Source organism: Trachemys scripta, chromosome 9 (assembly GCF_013100865.1).
Source record: "Trachemys scripta elegans isolate TJP31775 chromosome 9, CAS_Tse_1.0, whole genome shotgun sequence".
Lineage (NCBI taxonomy): Eukaryota > Metazoa > Chordata > Testudines > Emydidae > Trachemys > Trachemys scripta.
The window spans coordinates 80116616-80124960 of NC_048306.1; positions in this window are offsets into that span (position 1 = coordinate 80116616).

Here is an 8345-nt window from a genome sequence, read left to right on the forward strand (position 1 = left end):
CCCCAAACTCTGCTTTGCCTCCAGCATTTATAATGTGGTTAAAAATATAAAAAAGTGTGTTGAATTCATAAGGGGGGGGGGTCACACTCAAAGGCTTGCTATGTGAAAGGGGTCACCAGTAAAAAGAAGTTGGAGAGCCACTGTCCTAGAACATGAGGGATGTCCGAATGACCAATTGGATATGTCCCCGGTCACTGACTGACTGGGAGTAAACCCATTCACTTTTAGTCTAGCTAGTTTTAGAATACAAAACTTCCCTCAGTACCTGTATGGGAAGCCTTTTATCATTCCAACAGATAACCCCTTGTGGGACTCTTCTGTGAAAACACAGGCATGTTGGCAATAGCAGGTGCCTAGCTACAGCTCTGAGCTTTGATCTTAACTTCCTATGAGTGTAGGATAGTCTCTGAAGGCATATGCCTTGGCCCTGCCTTAATCAGTTGTTCTTACCAGAACAATGTGTTTCTATGCATCTTCCAGGAGCGATTGGAACACATTGACCCCTAGACACCAGTAAAGGCTTCTCAAATAAGGTAATGAGCCAGGCAGGGTCCTGTCCTGGCTGCAGCAGCACCTACCAGAAGGTTGGCCAAAACATTAGGGGAAAGAGTTCTACCTTTTAGTGCTAAGAGTACAGAACTGGATATATTGTGTGGCACAGAAGTTGTTGATCTTATCCTTGTGGGGGAGGAGGGGGGAACCAAGTCCTGACAGAATTGTACCTGGGCATTTCTTGTTCGACTCCTTTGACCTGGAGCTATGTGTCCTGGTCAAATATGGATGAGAACCTGGGAAAAGTAGTGAAGAGATGTCACCAATGTCAAGTACAACAGCAGACTCCACAGTGGAACCCTCTTTCCCTGAGAATGGCTGGAACGCCCATAGTTTGCACGCATGGAGACATGGCAGGACCAGACATGGGAAGAATGTTTGAAATGGCTAGAAGTTTGTGATGACCTCTGGTGGGCTGTGCTACACATGAACTACTGAGTAGTACTTGTCATGGGCAAGAAACCAAATTTTACAAGCAGGGAGCTTAAAGACTTTCTGAACAAGAATAGGATTCAGCCTATTCAAACTTACCAGTGTTATCCAGATTCCAAAAGCCTAGTGCAGAGGGCTGTTGGCCCTTTTAATAGGGCATGAAGAAAAGGATTAACGGGAGCTTGGAAATCAAGCTGAATTGATTTCTTTGATTAATGGAGAATAACTCCTCAAACGATGAAGGCACAGTTCTGGCCCAGCTTTCGATGGGACGTAAGGTGAGAACTCACTGGAATTTAACACTTCCTCCCTTTGTGCTGGGATGGATTAAGGATGCACACTGGTCAAAAACAAAACCATGACTATCTTGCCAAAGAGTTGGCTCAAAGAACATAGCCTGTACCAAAAGTTTCAATATTCACCAGCCAACAGAGGCAGATTTACAGTGAAACACAGGGTGCCCCAGCATGGGGCCCCCCAATGACAGCAGACCCCAGGGGCAGAAGCTTGGTCCTGCTGGCTCCTGGGACTCCTGCTGTAGGCTCTGCACCCTCTGGAAGACAAGCTCCCTCCTACCCTGAGTGGGCTGTGTTCCCACCCCTCTGTCTCTCTCCCAGCACTTCCCCTGCTGCCAAACAGCTGTTTGCCAGTGCTCAGGTCACTTTGGGAGGGAGGGGGAGGAGCAGGGCTGCAGCACATTCGGGAGGAGGTGGCAAAGAGATGGGGACAGGGCCTTGGGGAAGGGGGTGGAATTGGGGCAGGGAAGAACAAAGGGGGCTCCCCCTGCACTCTCCCTATACATAACCCCCCTTCCTGCCATGAGCTGCAGGGGGCTGAGGCAGGGAGTACCCCTAGCCTGACTCCTGCAGCCCTCCACATCCCCCCACGCTGAGCACCAAATGGGAGCTGCCCCTGGTAAGTGCTCCACACCCTAACTTCCTGCCCCAGCCCTGAGCCCCCTTCTACATCCTAACTCCTGGCCCCCTGCACCCCAGCCTGCTCCTGCACCTTAACTCCCTCCCAGACCCTGCACCCCCATCCCTGACTCATGCACCCCCCCCAAGCATCCCCTGCCCACTCTGACTCCTGCCCCCCCCCCACATCCTCACCTGCATCCCTTGCACCAAACAGGAACTACCTCAGGTAAGTGCTCCATGCCCCAGCCCTGAGCCCCCTCCCACACCCTAGCTCCTGGCCAGACCCTGCACCCCAACCCCCAGCCTGCTCCTGCACCCTAACTCACTCCCAGCCCTGAGCCTCCTCCTGGACCAAAAGTCCTGGCCAGACCTGCACCCAAATGCTTTTTTACATTTATGTATTTATTTTATTTTAAAAGCACTCTTATCCAAAGGGCTTTACAGTAGTTAGCTAACAGTACAAATAATATTTGGAAAGATCAAGTGGTCCACTGAGACCCTCAGTGATTTTTTTTTTCCCAAGTGGTCTCTGGAAAACTAATTTGGACTACAAGAACGATCAAGGTACCTCACTTTATTTTCATTTTCCTCCTATTAGTTTATAGGAGGAGGATGAAGGGGGGGGGGGAATAAGGTGGGGAGAGGAGGAGGTAAGAGAATGTGTTTTTTTTTTTTTTTTTGGTTTTTGTTTTTGTTTTTGTTTTTGTTTTTTCTTGGCTGGGTGGGTCCTAAGGAGGGGCCCCACTAACTCTAAATCCACCACTGCCAGCCAATATAGATTTCAGGTACTAGCTGAGAGCAAACCAGACTCTTGTCTTCAGAGTATCCATACTGCAGCTGGAAGCCACCTTCCAACGTGGGTGTACAGATTTGCACTAGCTCTGCTTAATGCTAGTGTGTTTAAAAATAGCAGTGTGGATATTACAGCATAGGTGATGGCTTGGGATAGCTACCGAGCTTGGACCAGTACGGAGGAAGAGGCAGGTAGGCTTGGACTTGGGTGGCTAGCTCAAGCTACTGCCTATGCCAGATCATCCACACTTATCGTTCGCATGCTAGCTTTAGGAGAACCAGCATGAATTTCTTGGCAGCATGCTCCTAGCTGCAGTGGAGGCATACCCTTAAAGTCCATGTGGTGGTCAGTGTGAAAGAACGTGAGGCTTGTGCTTGCTTGTGGAGCAACATGCAGACACTGAAGACTTTGGCCATCATCTGGAGGTGCAGAACCAGAACAGAGCGCCATTTTGCCAGGAATACAGTAACTCCTCACTTAAAGTCATCCTGGTTAATGTTTCATTGCTGATCAATTAGGGAACATGCTCATTTAAAGTTTCGCAATGCTCCTTTCTAATGTCGTTTGGCAGCTGCCTGCTTTGTCCACTGCTTGCAGGAAGAGCAGCCCGTTACAGCTCACTGGTGGGGGCTTGGAACCAGCGTGGACAGGCAGACCCCCTATCAGCTCCCTGCTCCCCTAAGTTCCCTGTGCAGCAGCTGCCTAGCAGGCTATCAATTGCCAGCAGTTCAGCTGTCCCTCCCCCCACTGGGTTGTGCTGCTCCTGCCCTCTGCCTTGAAGCTGTTCCCTGAGACTCCTGCTTGCTGTGCAGGGGAGGGAGGCCTGTCAGTGTCCCCCTCTCCCTGCTCCTGCACCCTGCTTACCCCATCTTCAATAGAGCGGGGGGAGGGCGGGACACAACAGGGCTTAGGCTGGAGGGAGCTGTCTTAGCAAGCTAATCTAATTAACAAGGCAGTGTACTTAACAGTAGGGTCAGCGTACTTAAAGGGGAAATGCGCATCTCTCTCACATGGCGCATGTCTGTCTCTGATGCTGTCTCTCCTCCCTCCATTCCTGCTGCCTTGTAGAGTGAAATAGTTAACCCTTGAGGGCTCCGCCAATTGCTAGTTCATCATTTAGCAGTAAGGCATTCCCTGGGAAATATCCCACCCTCTGACTCCTCCACCTCAACCAAGCTTCACAATCATCCTCACTGTATACCAGTATTATATAAGTTTTAAACAATTTATAATAACTTTTTGTCTGGTGAAAACAATTTCCCTGGAACCTAACCCCCTCATTTACGTTAATTCTTATGGGGAAATTGGATTCGCTTAACATAATTTCGCTTAAAGTCGCATTTTTCAGGAACATAACTACAATGTTAAGTGAGGAGTTGGGGGTATCTACTGAGCTGTTGGACTAGGAGACTGAGAAATGAATCTCTGCCCTCAGAGGTGGCCCTGGCTGCTGTGCAGAGGTGCCTGTTAGAGGGAGGAGAGACTTAATTTGATACCATCTGGGCTATAAATTATAAGGGAGAGATGTAGTGAAGTGGCCATAAAGGGGTTAATTGAGCTGCTCGAATATTATGGGCTGGAGCCATGCTCCACTCCCTGGCTTCTTGTTTTCTGGGGAGAACTTTTCCCCCTAGTGACTATATTGTACAGCTGAATAAAGAAGCAGGTTCCCATCCTGTGGTACTGTAAGCAGTTTATGTTGCACTGAGCCTTCCCTTTACAAAAGCACTGAAGCCTTCCAGACAAGGGCTAGAAAATCCTCTGATGGGAGGTGATGCATGTTTGGGTTGCTTTGTTTTGCACTGTTTAAGAAAAGCCTTGGGGATGGGTGGGGCAGGAGAGGACAATCATTGCTGGAAGCATGATTTCACCTTTGCTTGCTGTGGGATTGTCCTACTAGCCTACAGGGAGATTTTTTTTGAAGGCACAAATTGCTTTTTGGCTAATCACTCAGCTCAGTATTCAGGGCCTTGCTGGGTTGTTTCTGTTGCCAGGAGACATTGCTTATATAAGTCAGCTATTTCATAGTGCAATTCTGTTATCTTACAAAATGTATACACTTCCCGCATCCACCTTTCTGTCCCTGAAAAAGGTGGAAACAAACACCAGCTATTTTCCTTGCTTACAGTTTTCAAGCCTGCCTCTTCAGCCAGTTCTGAGCCCCAGGAGCTCTTTCTCCCTGTTTGCTTCTTCACTTGAATATCCACTGCTGCTTCGTACTTACTTTCTGCCTCAGACACACAGCTGCAGCCAATGAGTCCCCTGGCCCCTCCACTTGCAGTCAGTCCCAGGAAACCCCCTCAACCACCTGGCTGAACTCTGCTCAGGCTTTGCCATGTACCCTAGTGCTTGGGTGGTAGCTGTCTTGTTTTCAGCTCTAACTAAATGAAAGGTCTATGGCTCCTTCATTCAGGCACTAACCAGGGGGGTTAGCACACCCATCCGCTTCCACCAGTTCTGTGATTAATGGCTGCCATTAATACAGTCCCACATAACAGGAAGTTAGGTGCCTACCTCCCATTGACTTCCCTTTGAAAATTTTTCCCTGAGTTTTTTAGGGCTAGATTCACAAGGGGAACATATGCCTGGTCTACAATAGGTATTTACTTCTGTATACCTACGTTGTTCAGGGATGTGAAAAATCCACCCCCTGGAAGAGGCAGCTATACTGACCTAACCCTCACTGTAGACCAGCAGTAGGTTGATGGAAGAGTTCTGTTGACCTAGCTGCCACCTCTCAGGAAAGTGGAGTACCTATACAGATGGGGAAAAACCCTCCATTGGGGTAGGTAGTGTCTACCCTGAAGCAGCTACAGCTGTGCTGCTGCAGCATTTTAGTATAGACCAGCCTTTAGGTGCCTAAACTTCCTCTTCCCCACTAGGAAACTTTTGCTATTTGTCATGCCTAAAGCTGCCAAAATCCAGACTCTACAGAGTTGCTTGGTGCCTAATTTGCACCTAAGTGGGATTCACAAACTAGACCCTCCCTACCCAGCAGCACCTGCTCTGGTACAAGTGCTCAGAGCATGCTGAACTTGCACATGTGATGTGGGGGTAGGTAGGAGGGGACTCTGCTATAATAGGGCATCCTGGGATGGTGTCAAGCTCTCCTGTTGAAGCTATTCTACTTCCTGAAATACTTCAATGTACATTGAGTCAGTGAGAGGGACACTAATGCCTGGTGATTAGGGTACTTGTGTGGGAGGTGGGAGCCCTGGGTTCAACTCCCTGTTTTGAATCAGGCAGAGGAAGGATTTGGACCCACATCCTGGCTGGGAGTAACTATTGTGAATGGGGCGTAGGGGGGTGGTACTACATCTGCCTTGCCCTTTTGTGGGAAAGGAATGACTCGGTTTATGCGCCTAACACTCCAGGAGAGGGTTGGTGGCTGTGAATCCTGAGCGACAATGGGCACCTCCCTCTGGCCTGCAGTTGGGATTCTGACTCCCTTTGAGGGCTTAGGCATTTCCGACAGGGTAGCTTAGATTACACCCAACGTGAGGAGCTAGAATCCCTTTTTCAGGTGCCTACCTCTCCCCATATATTATATATGGAGCCTGTCTTTGGGCTATGAATTCCACTGGCCAGCAGGGCACCTAAAGGTTTGGGATTGCAACTCCTAAAACCCTTTGTGGAATCAAGCCCTTAGTTACTATCATTTATAACTTATTCAGGCCCCTATTGTCTCCTTAATGGATGACATGCCCACCATTCCAACCACTATTGTCTTTGCATCTCTCCCCAGTAAACTAGAGAGAACTAGTTTTATCTTTATAAAACACTTTGCGATCTGGGGATGATAGATGCCGTCTAAATGCCAAATATAATGGAACTTGATCTTATCCTTAGGCATTAATATGTAAGTGACTTATTGATGTGAATAACATGGCTTGTAATAAATCTGAGTGAGCCGATTAATCTCCTATCAGGTATCTTCTGTACACTGAGGAAAATATATACTATATGAGATGAAACATTGAGTCCCACAGGGAAATCTTTTCCAATAAAATCTCTTCCATAACAAATGTCTGTGTGGAGAAACTGTGGTATTAAATTCTCCAAAGAGCAGAAGGTAATAAAATCTATAAGGAGAATCTCCTAAATTAACTGCAAAATTCACATTTTTCTTCTGACTAGAAGACCCAGAATGGAATAACACCAATCTAGCTGGGGGGGGAGGGGAAATAGGATTTAATTGAAGATTAATTTTTAAATATTTGACCCTTGACCTTCAATTTGAAGTGTTGCATGCATAGGTTCAGAACACTAAGAGAATTTCACTATCTTCTCAGCTTTGAACACAAGGTCACTTTCTCCAGATAGAAGTTTTTTATTTGCTATTTTGTTTAAAAACAAATTTTTTTTTTTTTTTTTTTTTGGTTTTTATTATCCGGTTGCAGACATAACCTTTGGGTTTTTATTTAAAACATTTTAAATTTTGTAAAGCATTAAGTTACTTTAAGGGTTAAATGCTAAATACCATATTAAACAACACTAATTTTTTGTGTTTGGCAAAAGTATTTTTGGTTTTGCAATTTTAAATTTATTTTAAACTTATAAAATACAGATTGTACATAGCAGGAGTGTTTTTTAGCAAATTTGATTAACTTATTTATAGTTGAATAATTGTACTTAAAATTTTTTTTGCTTGGATTACTTAGACATTTTTACCAAGTTTTATTGCTTGATTTTTTTTTTAGCAACTATAGAGTTAATTTTTTACTTTTTTTTAGTTATTTGCTTGTTTTTTAAAATGACATTTAATTAATTTAGATTTTATTATTTTGGGGATTTGAAATTTTTATGCTTATTTTTTACTTATGCCCTTAAAGTTTTTAATTTTTTTTATTTGTTGCCTGCCCACTTGGGCTTGATTTTGCTTTTTTTGCTGAACTGTTTTTTTATGGGCACTGGCTTGTTTTACTACCAATTTAGCTAGGAGGGTAGACTTTATAACTAGCCCCCACCTTTTTTTGTGAGGCTTGCCACCTGGGCAAAAACACATGGCCCACTGGCGTTTAATTTTTTTTTTTTTATTGCTTTGTTTTATTATGATTGGGTATGATAGAGGTTAGCGTGACTCTTGCTAACAAACCAAACTGGCATAACAAAAAGTACAAGTGGTACACGGTAGTGCTGCTCTTTCCCTCCCGTTCCTTGCCTAGGTCTTGTTTAGCACCTCTTATTTCTTTGCCTCATTCACACTAGGCCGCTCCAGCTGCTACACCTTCCATGAGTTGCTTCTGAATGCTGGCTGGCTGGGAGTTAACACCCACAGCTCTTAAAAATCCCACTGGAAAGGGAGACAGGAGCAAATGCAGATGACTGGTTACATTCTCACAGTTGCACTGTAGGGTTACCATATGTCCTCTTTTTCCCGGACATGTCCGGCTTTTCGGCACTCAAACCCCCGTCCGGGGGGAATTGCCAAAAAGCCGAACATGTCCGGGAAAATGGCGGCTCTACTCCTCCCCGACTCTTCGGCTCTGTTTAAGAGCCGGGCTGCCTGAGCGCTACCGGCTGCGGGCAGCCCCCATGCCTCCGGACCCTGCACCGCTGGAGCCCGGGAAGGGAAGTGCCCGGCTGGGGGCGCAGGGTCCGGAGGCAAGGGGGCTGCCTGAAGCCCAAGCACTACCGGCTTCACGGTTTGC